The sequence below is a fragment of the Pongo pygmaeus genome, chromosome 5 (assembly GCF_028885625.2).
Source record: "Pongo pygmaeus isolate AG05252 chromosome 5, NHGRI_mPonPyg2-v2.0_pri, whole genome shotgun sequence".
In the NCBI taxonomy this organism is placed as follows: domain Eukaryota; kingdom Metazoa; phylum Chordata; class Mammalia; order Primates; family Hominidae; genus Pongo; species Pongo pygmaeus.
In genome coordinates, this window is record NC_072378.2 from 54,490,959 (window position 1) to 54,514,432 (window position 23,474).

Genomic DNA, 23,474 nt, shown 5'->3' on the forward strand with positions numbered 1-23,474 from the left:
TTTCAGAAAATGTTACAAGGCGGGGATTGTCTTACCCAGGTCTGAGATAGAGAAAGACTTTCATTTGAAAGCTCCAATTTTCCTTTTGTATGGCTAATGATGAGGCCAGGAGTATGTAGGTGATTCTACTGCTAGGAAAACTTGTTAAATGACCTTTCATATGCAGTGGCTCTCAGAGTGTGAGAGATCACCAGCAGCATCAGCAGCTCCAGAGAATTCATTACAAATGCAAATTCTCTGGGGATGAGGCCTTACAATATTGGTTTTAACAACCCTTCCCGTGATGCTAATATGTGCTCAAATGTGAGGACTTTAGATGTAGAGTATGCAAGTTAATCCATGTCTGGGAAGGAGCTGGAGAACTAAATGGCACAGTATCGTGGGCATAATGAAAGAAAAGGACTTTTGAATTTTTTATTGGCAGGTGGAAGAGAGAAAGACAGGTCATGTCCCTGGGAGGAGCAGGTACAGGGGAAGATTCCTGGAGAGAAAGGAGCCCTGCAACATAGCAGGAGGCTAGGGTCTGAGGAGGAAGAGAGCTGGTGAGAATTTCCAAGAGGTAGGGATGGTCTTAAGATGGCGATGCGTGACACTCTGCTTTATGCTTTCTATGTTGTAATATTCCTCCCTCAGTCATGAGTGGTCAGTGGAAGTCAATTATACTGGCCAGGCGTGGTGGCTTATGCCTGTAATCTCAGCACTTTGGGAGGCTGAGGTGGGCAGGTCACTCGAGGCCAGGAGTTCAAGACCAGCTTGGCCAACATGGTAAAACCCCATCTCTACTAAAAATACAAAAATTATCCAGGCATGGTGGCACATGTCTGTAGTCCCAGCTACTCGGGAGGCTGAGGCATGAGAATTGCTTGAACCCAGGAGGTGGGGGTTGCAGAGAGCTGAGATGGTGCCACTGCACTCCAGCCTAGGCAGCAGAGTAAGACTCTTTCAAAAAAAAAAAAAAAAAAAGAAGTCAATTATACACAACCAAGCTGTATTAGACAGTGGGGAATGAAGAAGAAGAGGTCAAGGAGGAAAAAAAATTACCATTACTCTGTGCAGAGAGAGGATGTCTTTTTAATTTTTCCTTATCAATGCATTCAGTATTCACTGACTGACTGACTAAATAAATGAAATGTCTGAGTACTTTTAGATTTATGGAAAGGACTTAGGCCTATTTTTTTTTTAAAGAAGTAATTTGTTGCCTTAAGCATATCATGTATTAAAAATAGAAATAAATAATGATTGTTACGTATTTTATTTTTTTAAATGCAGATAGCAAAATATGTGAATCCCTTTATATAGACTAGCTGTATAAATTATGTACGTAAATTCCTGCTAGAGTGTACCTATTTCTATAAATATTTATATAAACTATAGGGTCTACATTTTCTTTGAAAGTTGTTAAACTCTTATTCCTATAAACAGATGTCTTATAAGCTTTTAGAATACTTTTTCTCATTATTTTAAAAAGTTAAACATTCTTATTAGGGATTATTGGAAAATAAAAATAATCCAAAAGGAATAATTAAAGTGATTCATAATAATACACCTAGAAATGACAGGAATCATGTACAATTTTATAGTTGGAAGGGCCCCTCTGTGTTAATTACATACCTGTTATTTAACAGAACTCCTTGTCCTCCTAACTTCCAGTTCAGAGTCTTTCCTTCCACACATTTGTTTATTGATTTAGACCAAAACATCAGCATTAATTGTTATCCCTCATCACTGTATTAGTTTATTCTCACATTGCTGTAAGGAAATACTCGAGACTGGATGATTAATAAAGGAAAAAGGTTTAATTGAGTCACAGTTCTGCATGGCTGGGAAGGCCTCGAGAAACTTAAAATGGCGGACGGGGAAGAGGCACGTCTTACATGACCACTAGTGAGAGAGAATGCACACATAGGAGAAACTGTGAAACACTTATAAAACCATCAGATCTTGTGAGAGCTCACTATCACAAGACCAGTATGGGGGAAACTGCCGCCATGATCCAATCACCTCCCCCCAGGTCCTGCCCTGGACACGTGGGAATTATGGGGATTACAATTCAAGATGAGATTTGGGTGGGGAGACAGAACCTAACCATATCCATCACTTTGCATAGTTCTCCATCATTACCATTGTGGTAGGAAAAAAGGCCCAAACCCTTTCCTTGAAGAAGTGATGCTCTTGCACGTGTGACTTTTTTTTTTTTACTATGTCTTTCTTGGTACAGATGGTCCCCAACATTTGGTGGTTTGACTCATGATTTTTCAACTTCATGATGGTGTGAAAGTGATATACATTCAATAGAAATGACACTTAAAATTTTGAATTTTGATTTTTTCCTGGGCTTGTGATAGGTGGAAGGATACTTTTACACAGTGCTGGGCAGCAGAAGGGAGCTGCCATTCCCAGTCAACCAGCTGATGATGAGGGTAAACAGTAATTCCATTTTTCACTTTCAGTAAAGTATTCAAAAAATTACATGAGATATTCAACACTTTATTATAAAATAGGCTTTGTGTTAGATGATTTCGCCCAACTGCAGGCTAATGTAAGCGCTCTGAGCATGTTTAAGGTAGGTCAGGCTAAGCTATGATGTTAGGTAGGTTAGGTGCATTCAATGCATTTTTGACTTATGGTATTTTCCACTTAGGATAGACTTATCAGGACATAACCGCACTGTAAGTTAAGGAGTATCTGTATCTATGGATCCCACTCTGTGAATTCGTCCACTCTTCTGGCTTCCATGAGCTGAGGATCCTCAACATATTTTTGAAGCCCAAATTTCTCTTCTGCAATAATTTATTTCCATCTGTCCTTTTGAGATTTCTTTTTGGATGTTTTTCTGTTTCCCCAAAGTCTTTATTTCAAGAATGGAATTCTAGTTTCCTCCAGCATGCTCCAAAAGAGTTCAGGTCTCCTGACTTAACTATTTGTGTTTGTGTCACTGCCATTGTGGTAGGAAAAGAGAAAAATCTCTGATGAGATTTATTCCCGTCACTCATGTGGTCTTCCGACTCTGTCTCTCATCTCTGATCTGATCTACTGAGCCCCTTGATCGTTCTTTCATAATAGCATCTGTGCTGATTCTTTTCTGTTTTCTATTGATCCCCTAACACCCGGATCATTGTGATTGTCTCATGAATGGCCTCCCTACCTTGAGTCTCTCTTCCCCTCCACGCCGCATTTCTAAGTGCTGCAGAATTAACCTTGTAAAAATACTACTCTTACTCTGTAATTAACCTGTCCAGGAACCCTTGGGGGCTTCCTATTGCCCAGAGGGTAAAATCCACAATCTTTGTCCCGGTGACCAGCTCTTCTGCAATGGACTGGCCATCCATCCTTCAACCTCATCTTCTTCTATTTTTCAATGAAAAAAATTTCTGTAACTAGGATGGCCTGCTTCTGGTTTTTGAATTCTCCTGGCTTATTTTCTCCTTCATGGGAGATTATATTGAATAAGGCTCTCTTCTTCAATTCCTATTCTAGATGCTAACATTGTATTTCCTCTGAATAACCTTTTCTGATCAACTAACCCACAGCTATTTGTTTCTCATTTGAGCTTATAAAGCACTTGTTCCATGAATTGGCTCTTAATCATAGAATAATGACACTATTCTCTGAGTAACTACTATGTGCCAGGCATTGTTCTAAGTCTCTCTTAGTTCGTTTAATCTCAGTCAATCAGATGAAGTAAGTGTAATTATTACATCCATTTTGCAGTTGAGAACAGAGGTACAGAGAGGTTAAGTAACTGACTCAAGGTCTAGGATTTGAATCAAAACAATCTGGTTCAGAATCTGCCCTCTTTTCCAGCCATACTGCCTCTCAGTCTACACTGCCTTCGATTGTTATTTCACTCTCTGTTTGTGTGTGCCCATTTTTATGTGTGTTGCCTTCCTAAAGAAAATGAATGCCCCTTAAAGGCAGGAACTACATCTTATATGCATTCTCTAAAAGGCTGAGCAGAGAGCTATGTGCTTCAATAAGCACTGAATGTGTGTTTGATTTGAATGGATGATGGAACCTTTTTTATCTTTCCTGAGATGATATAGCTAACTTTTTTTTTTTTTTTGAGATGGAGTCTCGCTTTGTCACCCAGGCTGGAGTGCAGTGGTGCGATCTCAGCTCACTGCAAGCTCCACCTCCCAGGTTCACACCATTCTCCTGCCTCAGCCTCCTGAGTAGCTGGGACTACAGGTGCCCGCCACCATGCCTGGCTATTTTTTTGTATTTTTAGTAGAGACTGGGTTTCACTGAGTTAGCCAGCATGGTCTTGATCTCCTGACCTTGTGATCCGCCCGCCTTGGCCTCCCAAAGTTCTGGGATTACAGGCATGAGCCACCGCGCCTGGCCAATATAGCTATTTTTTATGATTTGAAAAGATAGTCTCAGAATCAGATTTGACTAAGTCATGAAGAAAAGAAAGGTAAAAATCAAGTGGTGAGCCAATGTCCTGGCCTCACCTCTTGGGTTCAGTGAAGTTAGATCATTTCACAAATTACACTGTGTCATGTCTGAAAAGTAATGAGGGCTTAATGAGCCCACACAGTTCTTGCCTTTTTTTTTTTTTTTTTTTGTAGTGGGTGAAATGTGAACTTGGTTAAGACCTGCATGTCAGCAAATAAGAATTAACTAGCCTTGACTCTAGAAGTTGCAGCTGAATAACCATGATTGAAAATGCAATTACTCTTTCCCACTGTGTTTTATTTTGTTCTTGTTGTTGTTTTTGTTTTTTTTCTTTCCTTCTGAAGCCAAGTATGAGTTGGAGGAAAGGTTTGATAAAATTTTCCTGTATTCTCAGTGGGTTCTCACTGACAGGCTGTTAAAGGAAAATTCAACAAAAATGCCTGCCATACCAGGAAGAGGCAAACAGCCAGAGGTATGGTGGAGAAGATATGTCTTTTAACACTCTGAATTGTATTACACGGTTACTTAAAGCTGTGTCATAACTTGTAACTTTTGTTTTTTTTTCTCTCTTTAGAAGGAAATTTTCTCAGAAGCATTTCAGATTACTTTAAATTACTTATCAGGCCATGCAAACTGGGTAAAACTGTCTTCCTTAAGAGCCATTCATATTTAAAATGTGGACATGGAGCTCCAATCCCATGCCAACTGGGTGTTTTAATAGCAGTTTTCTGGTATTTTTCCAGTACTTTATAAGTGAAAGGGGATTCTTGTATTTATTTTGTGATTATTATTAGCCCAAATAAAATTTGCCTCTTGCAAAGCACCAGTCGAGAAAATAAATCATTGAACATTGATTGCAGGTCATGAACTGCAGAGCCTACTGGGCAAAATATAGGGGATCAGAAGAATGTGAGCCTGGTCTTGGTAAAAAAGGCATTTACCTTCTAGTCGTGAAGGCAGGATTGGAGCTGAGGCCCATCTCCTTCAGGCACACATTCTTCTTTCAGACATCTCAGCACTCTTGATAATATTCAGCCCTTGTTTATACTTGGTAGAGCCTAGATTTGATTTCCAGGGTTTGTCTTCCTTCCCTGACCTGAGAGAAAATCACTCCCAAGGCTGCCAGTTGTGGTCTGTAGGTTGTGCACCTGACTGGGACTGTGTAAGTTTGCACAATGCTCAGCCTGCACATCGACACGTGTTGGCCCTGACCACTGTGTCTAGATGATTTCTGCCAATCACCAGTCTTACTCATTCTGTGTTGATGTCATAGGTTTAATACTCAGAGTTCTGAAGGAGGATGGCCTTACTTTTATCCCCATGTGCTAACCTAAAAGATACAAAGTAAACACCAGGCACGGTGGCTCATGCCTGTAATCCCAGCACTTTGGGAGGCCAAGGCGGGTGGATCACAAGGTCAGGTCACCAGCCTGGCCAACGTGGCGAAACCTTGTCTTAACTAAAAATACAAAAATTAGCTGGGCATGGTGGCGCGTGCCTGTAATCCCAGCTACTAGCGGGGCTGAGGCAGGAGGATCACTTGAACCTGGGAGGTGGAGGTTGCACTGAGCTGAGATTATGCCATTACACTCCAGCCTGGGCAACAGAGTGAGACTCCGTTTCAATTAAAAAAAAAAAAAAAAAGATACAAAGTAAAAAAACAAAACAAAAAAAAAACCAGAAGTTAATTATAAATAGGCAATAATATACTAAAGATTAACTGACCTGGAAAATGTATCCTCAAAGTTTGGGCATAAAACCACAATAGTGAAAATATGCTCTAAGAATCAGAAGTTTTTTCTTCTCTTACTGGTTTAGTTATTTATTAAGATGCTGACCCTGAGTTATTTAACCTGTTGAAGTCTATAAGAAGGGGAAAAACACCTGGCCTACCTGCTTCCCTGGGTGTGGTAGACAGAAATGCTGGCAGCATATGTAAGGCCCAGTTTTCTTCATGGACACAGGATGTAGGGGTGGTCTGGGAAGAGCTTCTCGGGGAGGGAGAGTCTTGAGCTAGTATTAAACTTTGAATCTTGTGTATTAGACTGGGGCTGTTGGAACGCAGGAGCCATATTTCATAACCCTCTCTGCCTCAAATACTCAGCATGTAGTTCTGAACTCCATGTTTTTGGAATGAGTGTAAACAATACATAAAATTGAGCATATATGGATCTGAGCCCTCAAATTGTTCAAATGAAAAAATATATTCTTAGAATCCTTACTCTGCATTATTTACTAAATGCCAGCCATGGAGATAGGGGCTAAATGTGAACAATGAGCAAAACAGAATAGTCTTTGCTCACTGTGCTGGAAGGGCAGGATGTTTAAAAAGTGATTAAAAAGGTGTCAAGTATTATAAGGAGATGTCCAGGTGCATAATTAAGAGTCTGACAATTGCTAATTTTAACACTATTATTTAAATACATTGAAATACATGAGCATAAAACTTACCTCTAAAAGCAATTGTTGAAACAAAACTAGGTAATTGATATGATTTACCATAGATTCTTATTTTCCTCTTAAGGAGAAACTTGACTTGGTTGTAGATTCTTCTTCTTTTCTTTTCTTTTCTTTTTTTTTGATACAGAGTCTTGCTCTGTCACTCAGGCTGGAGAGCAGTGGGGCCATCTCGGTTCACTGCAACCTCTGCCTCCAGGTTCAAGCGATTCTCATGCCTCAGCCTCCTGAGTATCTGGTATTACAGATGTAAGCCACCATGCCTGGCTGCTTGTAGCTTCTTTATGGTATTTATTTGTAGAGACCTAATGCATGATACAGAGAGGATAGATTTTCCCGGGAACAACTAGCGGAATTGTGAACTTAAAGTTATTTTTTAAGCATTTATTGAACATTCACTAAGTGCAAGAAGATACTGGACCTTGCCTTTAGAACTGCACTGTCCAATTCAGCAACCACTAGACACACATAGCCATTGTGCACTGGAAATGTGGCAAGTCCCAGTTAAGATGTGCTATAGATATAAAACCCACTTTGAATTGTGAAGACCTCATACAAAAAAGTAAACTATTTCATTATTAATGTTTTATACATTATATATTAAAATGATGTTTTAGATATATTAGGTTATATACAATATATTAAGATAAGTCATATATGTATGTATGTATATTATATACAATATATTAAGATAATACACAATATAAAATTAAGATTATATACAATATATTAAGATAAATCTTATCTGTTTCTTTTTTTTTAAGTGTGGCTACTAGAAAATTGAAAGTTATGTGTGTGACTTACATTTGTGGGTCATATTATCTTTCTACTAGACAGTGCTTCTTTAGAATTTAATAGAAAGAATGACATGTAAGCACATCATTGTAAGTCAATGGGACAAGTGGTTTAAGGGGGCTACCTATGAAGTACGGAGAAGGGTGAAGCTAGTGAGCTAGTGTGCTCAGGAAAAGAGGCAAAGAGGTGAACTGTGAGATAAGTTTTAAAGACAGAATAGGATTTTCCTAGATTGTATAGGAAGGCAAGTCAGGAAGAGAGAGAAGTCGGCCTAAGAGCCTAGAAGCAGTAGTAGGAAACAATAGAAATACTATTTTCACAGTTGCCCATGATTTAGTTAAAATGGTGTATTACTAATTTAAAATGGTTATTATTGATTTGTCTTGTTATCTGAATGGCAACAATATTTTTCTTATAAAAACTACTCAAATATCATGCATGCATTATCTCAGGATACCACCAGATGGTGCTGTGTTCTAGGATTGAAAAAGGCTGGCGAGAAAAAGTGGCTCTCTCTCTTGACTATCAGTGGTTCCTAAACTTCTCAAAAGGGCACTCTGATCATTTTTGGGCTTGCAAACCCAATATGTATATGTCTAATTAAAAAATAAATTATATACCTAATATTGCACTAATATATTGTGGCAATTATAAGACACACCTATAGAAAAATTGAAATATAACAGGCTATGATAGACTGAAGTTCTAATATTTCTTCCCTGCACTACAATGAATCTTTTTTGGGGGCTGCATATCCCTGAGGTGTGTGCATCTGCCCTTTGAGAAAACTGGTTTATTTTACAATTGCTATATAATTTAATATATTTTTTCATCTTTATAAAGATAAAAGTAACAACAAAAAATATAAAACAAAACTTTTTTTTACTACACATGCGTATTCAAATATGGATCACAGTTACATGTCAAACCATTTAAAGCACTGATATTAGAAAAAGTTAAGACTTTTTTTGCTTGGGGATCTTTATATTTTTCAGTTTTAAACCAGATTTGGTGTAATATATCAGAATCATAAATGGAATAAAATAGCAGACCAAGTCTAAATTTTTTTTCTGTTATATATTTTGTTGTTTAAAAATCAAAAATGTTAACTTTAAAAAGCATTAACAACCAAAGCAAACAAACAAAAGAATGGGTATGAATGCCAATGGTGCCCATATCAAATAAATATGTAGAATTGAGTTTTTCTTTGACTGCTAATCTTCCTTTTGTTTTATTAATGTATTTATGTATTTATTTGGAATTGAATTTTTTTAAAACCCTAAAAATCTCAAAACAAAGAGGAAAACACTCTGACTTTATCAGAGGAATACAATTGCAGTTTTCCCTGATTTTACAGAACTATCTCTGTATAAAGTTTTTTTCTTGATTTATTTTTTTTTTTTTGGTTTTTTATTTGCATACATTTTAAGAAGTACAAGTGCAGTTTTATTACATGGATATATTGCATAGTGGTGAAGTTTGGGCTTTTAGTATAAATATCACCTGAAATAACATGCATTATATCCACTAAGTAATTTCTCATTCCTTACCCCCTCCCACCAACCCACCCTTTTGAGTCTTTAACGTCTGTTACTCCACACTGTATGTTCCTGTATACACATTATGTAGCTTCCACTTGTAAGTGAGAACACGCTGTATTTGACTTTCTGTTTCTGAGTTGTTTTACTTAAGATAATGGCCTCCAGTTTCTCCATGTTGTTGCAAAAGACATGATTTCATTCTTTTTTATGGCTGCCTAGTATTCCATGCTGTATATATACCATGTTTTCTTTATCCATTCATCCATTGGTGGATACTTAGGTTGATTCCATAACTTTGCTATTGTGAATAGTGCTGTGATTAAACTATGAGTGCAGGTGTCTTTTTTATATGATTTCTTTATTTTGGGTAGCTATCAGTAAATCCCAGTAGTGGGATTGCTGGGTTGAATGGTAGTTCTATTTTTAGTTCTTTGAGAAAGCTCCATACTGTTTTCCATAGAGGTTGTACTAATTTACATTCCTGCCAACAGTGTATAAACATTCTTTTTTATCCCTATCCTCATCAACATCCATTATTTTTTACTTTTTAATACTGGCTATTCTGACTAGTATAAGATAATATGTCATTGTGGTTTTAATTTGCATTTATCTGATGATTAATGTTGTTAGGCATTTTTTCATATGCTTGTAACTTTTGGATTTCAGAGAACAGGTGATCCTTGTTAGTTAGGTGATCTTCACTGGCCAGATGATTCCCCCTGGTCAGGCCATCCCCTGGTCAGGTGATCCCTGCTTGTCCAGTCAGCTGTGGTGGAGGCAGAGTCTGGATGACAAGAGTATAAACATGAAACCCAGATTTCAGAGAATAAGGATTAGGGGATAGGTAGAGACTCTAGCAGGCATCATCTAGAGCAGGGGTCCCCAGCCCCTGGGCCTTGGACTGGTACTGATCTGTGGCCTGTTAGGAACCAGGCTGCACAGCAGGAGGTGAGCGGTGGGTGAGCAAGCATTACCACCTGAGCTCCGCCTTCTGTCAAATCAGCTGTGGCATTAGATTCTCACAGAAGCCCAAACCCTATTGTGAAATGCGCATGCGAGGGATCTAGTTTGCATGGTCCTTATGAGAATCTAATGTCCTAATGCCTGATGGTCTGAGGTGGAACAGTTTATTCCTGAAACCAACTCCCAACCGCCACCCCCGGTCAACGGAAAAATGGTCTTCCATGAAACTGGTTCCTGGTGGCAAAAAGGTTGGGGACCACTGATCTACAGTAATTCCTGGCAATTGCATCTGTATATTTTAAATCCTTTTTGTAAGACATGTACAGTGTGGTATCGATAAGGATGCTGGATTGGGAGCTATTGACCTTGGTAATCATTATGATACTCACGTGACCAGCTTACTCGTTAGTCTGAATTCATCCGGATACAACATAACACTAAGTCTCCCCATTAAAATCAACAAATCAATCAATTCATCCATAAAAAAAAAGAACATTAAGGAAAGCCAGATAAACAAAAACTGGTTACATGAGTATCATAATGATTACCAAAGCAATGAGTAGACATGGTTTATCAAAGTGAGGGGCAGAATGTAGGGAAGAAAGCAAGCTGAGGACTCACTGAGGCCAATAAAGGATCTACTTTTCTGCCAACCACAAACCAGGGTAAGTAAGAGTGTTAGGCCATTAGGTTGATAAGTAGCAATAACTTATTGTCCATGTCCTTGATCAATCAGTTGTGTATTAATAAAGGAACAATTTTGAAAACCTCTTGCAATTGACCTCTGGAGTGCATTTTCTGTTTGCTTTGGTCCTTAGCAGTAGCTGAGGAGTGGAATTTACCGCCCTCTTTAGCAGCATTTACAGAGAAAATCATGCCCGAGGGATTCTGTCATCCCAATTTTATTCATTGAATCAGGAGGAAGTCAACATCTCCATAGCTTTGGGGGTTGGATTCTGTCATAATGAGGTGAATGGAAGACCATGTAGATCATTTCTATTTATTTAAAATTCAAGGCCAGACATAATAAAATAAGAGGAACTTGATAAATTAATTTTTGCCTCCTAGGAAAGCACTTAGAACCTGGCTCACCTGATTTTGCCGATGAGTCAACTTCGAAGTGTGCCTCATTCTGGAAAGTGAATCATGTAATCACAGTAAGTTACAAATATAACAGACATAGATGGCTCCTTGATGCTATATTTAAGCCAGTGTTGTACCATCTTTTCTGTCTGCAATTCCTCACATTTGTCAGATGAGGTCAATATAAAGGTATGCACTTTTTTGACAAGGACGTGGTTGGCATGTTAGCTTCTTATGCCCTTAACTGCCATTGGTGAGTAACAACTAAGACCAAGGTTGGAACCTACTCATAGGAGAAGCTTCATTTTGTCCTTCTCCAGCAGCACCTATATAGCCACTTGTAATCTGCAGTTCGAGGGATGGAAGGGCGTATTCAGTTTTTCTTCCCTGGTAATTTGAAACCAACTTGATAACAGCTTGTTCAAATGAAGAATGGATAGAACATCTGTTTAAATCAACTCTGAGAGGCAGAGATGGAACTTTTGTGTGCCTAATATTCCCATTGGCTAATCCTGTGTCTAAGACTCCGTACCATGGCTTCTGAGAGTTTTTGGCCAAATGCCTAGTGGGAGGGCATGGTCCTGTTGGGAATGGTTTTTCTGCTTGGAGATGGCTTTTGCTTAGCATCTTTCTGTTCTCCAAGGCTGTTTACTCTGCCACCTATCCAGAAAGAATTTTTTTTTATGATTCCACAATTTTTCAGTCCTGGAAAATTTTACAGTGTTTTCACAGACATTATTTCATTTGATGTTCATAATCCTTCAGGGTAAATAGGGTAGGTCGTTGGTGTCCTCGTATTACGGATAATGAATCAGAGATTCAGAGAGGCTAAATCTGACTTCTACTCCAAACAAAAAGCAGAAAAATTATAGCAGAGGATTCATATATCATTCTAGTTTTCAGCATATCTAGATTAATTCTGGTTCACTTTTAATTTCAACTGAATATGTTGTGCTTCCTCTATTGCTATCCTGGGGTTCATTTAGGGTGGAGCCACCTAGACATCATATACATGCCTTGGCTGCATTTACATCTCACCCCTCCTGCTTCCCCAAGTATAATCACCCCAGTGCTATGAAACAGATTAGAAGAAAGTGAAGTGTTCAGTGCTAACTCCAAAATTCCAGGTGCTATGATACTGCTGTACACATCCAAAGGGACTTCTTACTTTAAGAAGCCCCCTTTTAAATGAAACTCTTGACTTCTTAGTGTTGCCTCAGAAATGTACTCTTCATTACAGAGAATATTACAGAGAATGTTCTGCTGCCTCGTGGAGGAACCATAGGAACTGTGCACGATCTTTCTTACCACAGAGTCACAAGGAGAAAACTGGCAGCTTAGGAGACCAGCCAGCTAAGTGAAATATGTCAGCTGACAAACAACTTAAATGCTCTTGGATCATTTTTCCTCTACTTTATCAAGTAGTTTTAGTTTGGGGGAATGAACGATCTTCTATGTTGCTTCCTTACTCAAGATTTCTCTGTCTGGGTCTTCTGAGGCATTTGTTTCTTTATGCCTGGATCTGCCACTTCATATTTTGCCTCTTTTTCCATATCTACCTCTGACTCTATCTTCATCTTTTTCTCTCTCCCTTTATTTTCTTTATTTTTGGTTTCTCTCTTTCATTTTCTCTTATATTGTCTGTCACCTTGATTTCTATAAACATGTAATTATCACTAACAGATTAAAGAGCTTTATAAATGATGGTGAAAATTTGAAACAAATTTCTTAATCTTTGAATCATTGTGTGTGTGTGTGTGTGTGTGTGAGAGAGAGAGAGAGAGAGAGAGAGAGAGATTGAGAGACAGAGAGAAAAAGAAAGGTATTTATTGTTGACCTGTGATTTCCTCAATCCTAATCCTCAAATGAGAGTTGTAAAACTGGGATTTGAACCTGCAGCCAGCTAGGGACCAGAGCTCTGTAGCACCACATCACACTGCCTTCCTCCTAGTCTCCAAACATATAACTGAAATATTATTGTATCTTGCTCTTAGTACCTCTCCTGTATAAATGCGCTCATGCATTTCTTTTCAAATAAGTGTAATTCTAGATACATTTGCATAAATAGGATTAGAATCTTGCAAAAGTATATTCTTTCCAAAGGGTGTCTGCACAGGAGAAGGAGGCCAGCAGGTGTCAGTCTCACCTCAGTAGAAGAGCTGAGAATAGTTTCATTGTGGTTTTTCTTCATCCGAGTTTGCTTTTTTGAATGAACTTTCAAATAACCTAAGTTAAGTTCTTGTTCGTTTTAAGCAAACTCTGGGTTGATTTAAAAAGAAAGTAGGCTATCTCAACCTCATACCACCCCACAACCTGAGTTGTATACTGATTATTCTTTTGTTAAAAACTCAGCTATTGGATTGGGATATAATTTCATTGTTGCTGGGCATCTGGGCATCATTTAATAGGTACTTTGAAATTTTTTTAATTGCATGGTAATTGAGTCATGATAGAGAAGTGTCCCTTTGGATGAGTGCAGCAGTATTGTAGCACCTGGAATTAATTTTGGAGTTAGTCATCATATGTACCAACCACACATTCTCCCACACCATTTTCAGCTGAGGAAACAGGTTCAGAAAAGATTTGTTCAAAGACTCATGACTGTGAGGAAGAGGGTCAGCATTAGGACTAAAATCAAGAGCCAAGTGACTAAGTCTTTAATGAGCATGTTCAGATTGAGGGGGCAAAGCAACATCAGGCCCCAGTGGGCTGTCAGGATCTGCAAATGTTCACAAGTGATTATCTTCAGTGTAATCCCCATGGCAACGTAGCAAAGTGCCTGCCGTAGCTGGATGAGAATGATGATTATGCTAGAGAAAGAAAGAAACTCCTAGGGACAGCTTGATTGAGGAGGGGTTGTTATGCATGTCGCCTTGCAGTGTTGTTTCTCCTTAGGCAGCAGTGGCAGCGATGTTTGAGAGGGGCCTATGGAGCTTGTTTACATAATCAACCGGAAAGCACTTGTCCATGTTGGTCTGTGCCCAGGGGCTGACAAGCAAGCCAGAAATCACTCTGGTTTGTGTTTCTGTAGTTCTTGAAGATGTTTAAAGATGGACACTCCTCCAGATGATTTCTGCCATTTGCTATGGGGATCACCACACCCGAGCAAGCTGCAGAGCTTTAGGGTAAGGAACAGATGTGATGGTAGTTTTTCCAGAGTAAATGCTTGCCAACCTTGGCTGACGAAATAGGCTTAACAAACATGCGGACAAGCTCAAGGCAGGCCTCCCTACGAATTACTTTCCCTGGGTTTTAAAAATTGGTTTACAAATGTTAAATGTTTTTTGTTAAAAGACATGTCTCTATAAATCAGAGCCTGCAAGTGCCTTTAAGAGAGGCAACTAAGTAGCACCCTAGTCTAGTTGGTTAATACCACTGCTGTAGACACGAAGGTATATTGCTGGATTCTGATTCAAGGATGGGCTTGCTGGCCAGCTGTGGGGGGTGCAGGCATCAGGCAGCCAACAGTCTTCATAGCCTTCTGTGTCTGCCTCAGCTGCAGAGAGACGCCTGTCCTTTCGCCCTCAGCCCGAGCAGCCCACCTCCATTGACTGAGATGGAGAGAGGGACAGCGGCCCAGCCACTTCTGCCGAAAGGGGCCATCTCTGTTGGATCCTACACTTCTGAGCTCCCAGTTGGGTTGGTTCAGGCTTGTTGGGCCCGCATAGCAATCCTTCTTTTTCCTTTGCCGAATCCATCTTTGTTTCCTACCATTCACAGGTGTTGATCCGAAATCTATCTTAGTATCTGCTTTTAGGAAACTCTGCAACAATCAATCTATCTTTTCTGCTTGGAAAAGAGTAGAAAAAAAGAAATAATTGGCCCCTTAAAGTAAATGCCTAAAAGCCTTTTCGGATAACTTACCTTTTCAATAATTTTTATATAAGAGAGGAAAAGATTACATTTATAAGTTTTTTTAGCCTCAGGAAAGAAGAATTATCTAGTATTAATACTATAAAAGTAGTTATATAGTAAGTTCACTCTTAACATAGCCCACTTAACCACTTTTTACAATGGGAAGAAAAGGTTCCTGATTTCTTGATTTATGAGGCTCCAAAAACTCATGTTTTGAAGGTTTTCACACTCAGTTCCTGATTAATTAATAATTGCCCTGAATGTTTTCCCATGTGTGTCTAATTATGTTTTCCAGTTCCATCAACCTTCCTAGCTAGTCTCAAAATACCAAAACGTTGCCTTGCCCTTATTGTGGGTGTGGTCATGGTTTCCTCTCTTGGGATTTCTTGCATGGAATATGAGGGGTGGTGTTGTGGGGGAGCAGGAGAGGGATGGATAGAGTGGAGAAGAAAGTGTAGGGCACTCATCCCTAGGGCACCAGCCTCTACTCTGTTGCCCCAGAAATGTTTCCAGACGTGTATCTGGACTTCACCCTTTAATTACCTAATTGGGTAGGTTGTAGGTAGTATGGAATCTAATGAATTGGATCAGGGAAAAAAAAAATCTGAAGGAATAAGGGATCTCTCCTTGAAGGTGCTGCAGAGGTAATGAGCAGAGTTAATGAGTGACTGATCCATGGTGGTGGTAAATTTAATTTGAGTACTGAGGTTGAACACACGCTAGATGTAATAGAAAGTAATATTCATATGCAATACATTGGGTTACATAAAATCTGGAAAGTTTATAATTTAAAAGATACAGACACACAAAGCAATGATTCAGGCCAAGTCAGATTTAGAACTGTTTTTTAATATGAGACCGAGGGATGATATCCTGGATCTCACAGGGGCTGGATTTTGCGTGAGTGTTAGAGCTAAGATACCATCTTGTTCTTGTCTGTATTTCAAGAAGCATTCTTATTAGGACCATCTTCTAGAAGAAAGAAAGTTTCATTTAAAAAGATTGAAACGTGAGTCAGTTTTCAGTATTGGAGAATGATGAAAAACCAAATACATGAATTCTGAAAATTTTGTGAAAGTAGACACCTTAAATAAATAAGAAAACATTATGAAAAAGAGGTTGGTCTTCATTTTTAGATTTAACCAATCCTATTAATAATATATAGATATACTTTTGTCATAAAAATATTGTTTAGGTTTTACTCAGTAAGTTGTGAAAGCTATTTTGCTTGCTCCTAATATAGTTCTTAGATTTCATCTCATAGTAAAAAAAATTACAAACTTCTTACAAAATGAAAATATCCTTTCCCTTGGTGATGATTCAGAACAGTCAATAATATTTTCTCACAATGCCACTGATGAGGTATTCTCAGAACTCTCCATTTTTAATTCAGATACATTTCTAGTCAATTTCTTTAACCTCACAGTGGGAGGTTTAAACTAAGTGATGCCACTTTAGGTATACTCAAATTGGCAATGCAAATATTTCCTTTGTTGGACACTGGGTTCTCACAGCATCTCCTAAACAAAATATATTGGCTTTAAAATTAGTGGCTTCCATCATGCATTGGCTGGGCTGTTTTGTAAGTCTGTAGTATAAAAATCCAAAAACATTTGCTTCCAGCTGGCCTGTCTTGAACTAACACTGTTTTTTTTTTTCTTTTTTTTATTTCACTCTCTGACCTTTTAAAGGGTTTTCTTTTTTATGCTGCTATTAGCTTTCATCTCTGCTGGTCATTCTTTCATCCTGTTTCTTCTGGGTTTCATTTACCTGTTTGTGTGAATGTTCCTTTTTAGTTCCTTTTTTGTTTGTTTTTGTTTTTTAATATATACCAGAAAAAGAAAGACTTCTTATAGTCATGGTCACTTAAAAGTGTTGGTGGTTTTTTAAGAGGTCTTAATTGGACTTAATCCATATTTAACTCCTAGCATTTTATATAAGATACATGTTATTGTTCAGACTTATCCTTTCTAAAAGATAGGGTAGGGAGAAAAAGGATACAATTTTTTAGCAATTACCAAATCTCAGAAAAAATGTTCTTACCAGGTCACCTGGGGATAACGAAGGCAGTTTGGAGATTTTCTTCTGATTGTTTTTCATTTATTTATGCTTTGAGTATCAATGCTCAGTTTTAAATTCCCATTGAGAATGTTCTCATTTTGTCATAAAACTTGAATTTAGTCTCTGAATTTTTCTCTTGATGTATCACACTAATGTCCAGAGGAGTCATTAAGAAATTGTAAAGAGACCCCAGTGCTATCTATATTTATGATCTTCTTTAGAATGTGTTTATCAGATATTTGTGACTCTCTTCATAGAAGTAAAATACTGACATTAAAAAAGAGATTACCCGAGGGCTCAAAGGTGCAACATTATCTTGGGTTTTATCTGTCAACAATTTGAAATGTAAGGAAAAAACTGAATGTATGAATGTAATCCTTTGAAAAGGTGAGTCTTACTGGTGGACTTGTTCCTCTGGAGTTGAATGAATGCTTCTGAGACATAAGTACTTTCTCTTTTCCTCCCTATAGCTTGGTAGGACAATGCTTTCTGTTAACTTTGATTTTACTACTCCTGATAGTCTGACCTTTATCTTCTAATCCAATTAACATATTTAAATCTCTTCCTTCTGTTTATTCTATCTACCTTTAGGTGAGCCAACTGAGAGATGAGCATTTAAAATGCATACATACGTATTTTGCCATACACTGTTTTTTTTTTTGCTTTATGCTTTATACATCATGAAATTTACTGGTAAGACATCAAACATTTCTTGAAGGCTGATATGGTCTGGCTCTGTGTCCTCACCACAAATCTCATCTCGAATTGTAATCCCCATGTGTCAAAGGAGGGACCAGGTCGGGGGTGATTGGATCATGGGGGCGGTTTCCCCTATGCTGTTCTCATGATAGTGAGTGAGTTCTCATGAGATCTGATGGTTTTATAAGTGGTGGTTTCCCCTGCTCTTTTCTCTCTCCTGTCACCTTGTGAAGAAGTTGCTTGCTTCCCCTTTGCCTTCTGCCATGACTGTAAGTTTCCTGAGGCCTTCCCAGCCATGCAGAACTGTGAGTCAGTTTATAAATTACACAGTCTCAGGTATTCTTCATAGCAGTGTGAAAGCGGACTAATACAAAGGCCTGTGTATATTTTTGACTTTTTATTTGGAAATAATTGCAAACGTATAGAAGTTACTTGAATAGGAATAGTAGAAAGAACATCAGTTAACACTTTACCCAGCTTCTACTGTCAACATTTTAGTCAATTTGTCTAATCATTTGTGCACTCTCTGTTCTGTTTCTTTCTCTCTCCACATCTGCATATATGTGTGTATAATGTATATCTGCACACAGATATATACATACATGTATAATAATGTGTATATACCATAAAATATTTTGTTTTTACTAAAGAATTTGAGAATAAGTTTTACGTGGCATGATTTTTTATCCCTAAATAGTTTAGTATTTTTTATATATAGTTATATTCTCATAAATAACCACAGAGAAGCCCTCAATTTCAGTAAATATGACATTAATACTTTAATTTGTATTTCAATTGTCTCATTGGCCCAATGTTTGTTATAGCTTCTTTTTCCACCAGTACTGGATCCAGTCTAGGGACAGATACTGCACTTAGTTGTCATGTTTCTTTAATCTCTGAAACATTGCCACAGCCTTTTAAATTTTTTTTTTTTTTTGCCTTTTGTGACAGTGACAGATTTGAAGACAGAGTCCCCCTACTTTTTATAAACAAGAGTCTTCGTATTTTGAATTTGTCTGATGTTTCCTCATGATTACATTTAAGTTCAGCATTCCTGGCCAGGATATTGCATATGTGATATTATGTGCTTCTCAGGCAGCCACATCTGGAGGCACACGATCTCTATCTGCGCCTCCCTGGTGACACCAGTTTTCCTCACACAGTAGGAGTGTTGTCCTATTTTTCCAACTGTAAATAGTTACTATTTTCTCCCTTGCAAAATAATGAGTTTGAGGAGAGACACTTTAAGACCACGCAAATATCCTGTTCCTCGTTACAATTTCCCCTCAGATTTAGCATCTATTGGGATTCTTACCTGAACCAATCTTTGCTGTGATGGCAACATAATGATGAGGATCACTTCAGCACTCCCTCCATGTTTGGCAGTCAGCATGTGACATTCTACTCTAACCAAGGACCCTGCCTTTTCCTCATGTGTGGATGAATGTGTCTTAGTCTGTCTATAACAAAATACCTTATAACAAAATACCTTAGACTGGGTAGTCTATATATAGTAGAAATTTATTACTCACAGTTCTGGAGACAGGGAAGTTCAAGTTCAAGGCACCAGCAGATTTGGTGTCTTGTAAGTGCCCTTTCCTTTTACATGGTGCTTTCTCTCTGTCCTCACATGGTGGAAAGAATGAACAAACTCCCTCAGGCCCCTTTTATAAGGACATTAATTCCTAATCACCTCCCAAAGATCCCACCTCTGAATACCATTACTCTAGAGGTTAGGTTTCAACACATAAATTTTGCGGGGGATACATATATTCACACCATAGCAGTGTGTATTATCTGTATGAACTCATGGATTTCTGTTTCCCCACCCCACCTTCCCCCAAGTGGTATATAATTATTATCCTTATTTAGCTCGGTGCTTGGATTATCCCAGATTTGGCCAATTGGCGTCCTTTCAAGCTGGCTAGGTATGCCTGTGCCATATGTCCATTATTCTTTGGAGCACATCCTTACCTCTGATATAACAAAATGTTCCAGGCTCATCACACTTCCCCAGCCCTGCTTTCAGCGACTTCTCTAAGAACCACTTCTCTAAGAACCCCTTTTGGTGGGGAATGGTGTTAGAGATAAAAATCCATGCACTAGCTGTGCTGTTTGCTCCTGGAATATCTCTGCTTCTACACCTTTTTAAGTGAACAGAGCTAGGAGATATATGCATGCATATACACACTCTTACGTACATACATATAAATGCACATACATACACATTATATGCACATATACATGTTTATACACATACATGTGCATATTTGAGATATCATAAGTGTACACCAATACTTCCAATTTCAATTCCTCTTTTTTGCCTTCTTCCATTCCATATTTGCATGTACCTTCTTTCACAGTGAGAGTCTTGGCTTCTAAAATTGATAGATTTACGCATTTGCTCAATCTCATAACACACCTAAAGTAGTTTCAGAATGACTTCACCCATATCTACAAAAATGCAAAGCTGCTCAAAAGAGTTCAGGATCTCTAGTTTCCAGTTTTTCCATCTCCCTACCCTGCCCAAGGCTGAGGGCTGTAGGATGTGCAGTCAAAACTGTTGTAAGTTACTCAAATTAGTTATTTTTTGCCCTCCATTGTAATTATAGTATTCATTTGAAATACAATTGGGTTCATTGTTTCAGTTTCTCCCTTTCCTATCCTTGTTGATTTAATTGTTTTGAATATGTCAAGCATTAACATGCTTTCAAAAGTCAAAACTTACAGAAAGATGTACTCAGAAAAGTGTTCCTCCTTTTTACAGCCCTGGCACTCTCATCACCTTTGCCGTTTGTAGGTAACCAACATATTAATAATTGTTTCTGGCTTTTCATTCTGGTGAATTTTTGGTAAATATAAGATAAATGTATGTTTTCTTAGTTTTCCATCTTTCCTAAACAAAGATAGTGGTATTACATACAGTCTCTGGTGCTTTGATTTTTCACTTTACAAGATCTTTTGACCATCATTCCACATTAGTCCATAGAGAGCTTTCTCATTCTTGTTTACCACGGCATAGTATCCATTGTGTATTTGTACTAGAGTTTATTCAACAATGTCCTATGATTAGACATATAGGCAGTTTCTAATATTTGCAATTACAAACACTGCCACAGTGAATAAACTTCTGGATATGTATTTTTGCAGTTATAAGACTATCTTTAGAATAAATTCCTAGAAGTGAGATTGTTGGGTTTATGGACAAATGCATATGTAATTTTGGTTGCTATTGTCCAATCCTCTTCTATGGAGTTTGTATCATTTTGGATCCTCAACAGCAAGGTATGAAAGTGCCTGTTTCCTCACAGCCTCAGCAATGAACTGTATTGTGATGCTTTTGAATTTTTCCCAATGGGATGGGTGAGAAGTTGTATCTCATTGTAGTTTAATTTGTGTCTACTATTATCAGTGAAGTTGAACATCTTTTCAAATGCTTAAGGACCTTTAAAATATCTTTTTGTGAGTTGTCTACTTATATTTTTTGCCCATATGTCTATAGGATGTTTTTCTCCTTTAATTTGTAAAAGTTTGTTTTTATATTAGGAATATTCATCTGTTATCTATGAGATATTCAGTATTGCTTATATTGCAAATATTTTATCCTGGCTCATACTTTGTTGTTTGACTTTGCTTATATTTTTTCTTTGTAAAATTTTAATTTTCATTTAGTTAAGTTTATCACTCATTTCTTCAATTACATCTTAATTTTTAGTCACAGTTAGAAAGAGGCTTTTCTTATAGAGGAATTCACCCATCTTTTTCCCCTAGTACTTGCATAGTTTTATTTTTTACACTTTGATCCATTTTGAATTTATTTTTGTATATGGTGTGAAGAATTGATCTAATTTTATCTTTTTTCAAATGGCTAATCAGTTGTCCAGCATGACTTATAAAAAGCCAATCCTTGCTTTAGTGATTTGCAATACCAACTTTATCATATACTGAATTTTTTTTTTTTTTTTTAGATGGAGTCTCACTCTTGTTGCCCAGGCTGGAGTGCAATGGTGTGATCTTGGCTCACTGCAACCTCCACCTCCCAGGTTCAAGCAGTTCTCATGCCTCACCCTCCCAAATAGCTGGGATTACAGGTGCCTGCCACCACGCCTGTCTAATTTCTTTCTTTTTTTTTTTTTTGTATTTTTAGTAGATACGGAGTTTCATCATGTTGGCCGGGCTGATTTCGAACTCCTGACCTCAAGAGATCTGCCCGCCTTGACTTCCCAAAGTGCTAGGATTACAGGCGTGAGCCATCACACCCAGCCTCATATATTGAATTCTGTATATAATTAAGACCTATCCTTTTTAAGGCAATATATATAACAATAAAAAGATGAATTAAGTAAGCCCTCTGAATTAATATATTAAGTGGACCCTCAGAAAGGAGAAATTTTGAAATTAAATATTATCTAAAGATTTTGATATTCTCCTAATGGGAGTATCTGAATTAAGTGTCACAACTAAAATAGTAGAGTGGTCACATTCCCTAGCACCAGTTCTCAAACTTTGTTAAAAATGCTGATTCCTGAGCTCTATCATTAACATTTTTATTTAGATGTTGGGAGTGTGGCCTTCATATTTTAGCTGCTTAACTAGTAGCACAGCGAAGATGGTATAAGGGGTCTTTGGATCACTTTTTGAAAAGCATGGTCTTAGAGAAAAGGGACGGCCCACACTCGTTCACAGTGTAGCAACACGCGGGAAAGAGAATAGTCAAATTGTTTTGATGATGACGAAAGGAAATGCAGGCTTTCTAGTATACACAAAACATATTCAAAAAGCTAGAAGTTTATCACTAAGGCTTTTGGAAGTAAATCTACATTTAGCAACTCCATTTTTTAGATTTTATTCTCAATTATCTGGACATGAGATTTAGGTCTGTGATTCTCAGGTCTTTTTAGTTATACATATCACTCAAGGAGCTATGGACTCTAAATGACTTACGTTTGTGATAAAGCCTCATTTAGCCCACAATAATAGGAAGGCTGCTCTGATTTTCTGAAGTTAGAAATGAGAGATTAAATAAGTACATTTGTTATAGTTTAATATTACACATTGTATGATGAAAACATTGTCTCCTACACTGCCTCCTACTATCTGGAAAATTAGTAATCCTAAAGTGTTCTTTCAAAACCAGAGACCTAAATGGCTGGAAGCAATAATTGCTAGAGCTCTCTACCAAGCTTTGACTATAAATATTTGGCCATATTGTGTGTTAGAAAATATAAGACACACTTGCTTTCATTTTCTGAGCCTGACTCACTGAATTTTCTCGTCCAGATTGGTTTTCATCTGTTTATTCCTTTAGAGCATAGATTAGAGTCCATTGTGGTTCTCATCTCTGTTATGCATGTTTTTTTATGAATAAAATGCCAGGCACAGAGAGCATACATATGCACATTTTACTACGAGATAGTAAAAGCTCAATGTGCTGGGACTGCATTCCCAATGTGACCTTATTTTCCCATTCTTTGCAGTTTTAAAATGTTACGTTAATCTGGCGTTCTGGACAGGGATTTTTTCTTCTTTACAGTGAGTCCCAGCAGTATGTAACGGCCATAGAATAGCTAAACTTGAAGAGGCTTTTTGGCAAAGATTTGAATATCTGTCCTTTGGCCTTTT

At 37.8% G+C, this 23,474-nt stretch overlaps 1 long non-coding RNA gene across 2 annotated transcripts in view; it reads left to right on the forward strand.

Moving 5' to 3' along the window:
* LOC129038672 (uncharacterized) overlaps positions 1-23,474 on the forward strand; it is a 66,301-nt gene that overhangs the window by 41,620 nt on the left and 1,207 nt on the right. For both annotated transcript variants that reach the window (XR_008503201.1, XR_008503202.2), the window contains exons 3-4: positions 11,223-11,311; positions 21,821-21,943. This is a non-coding gene — a long non-coding RNA (uncharacterized LOC129038672). The remainder of the gene's footprint in view (positions 1-11,222; positions 11,312-21,820; positions 21,944-23,474) is intronic.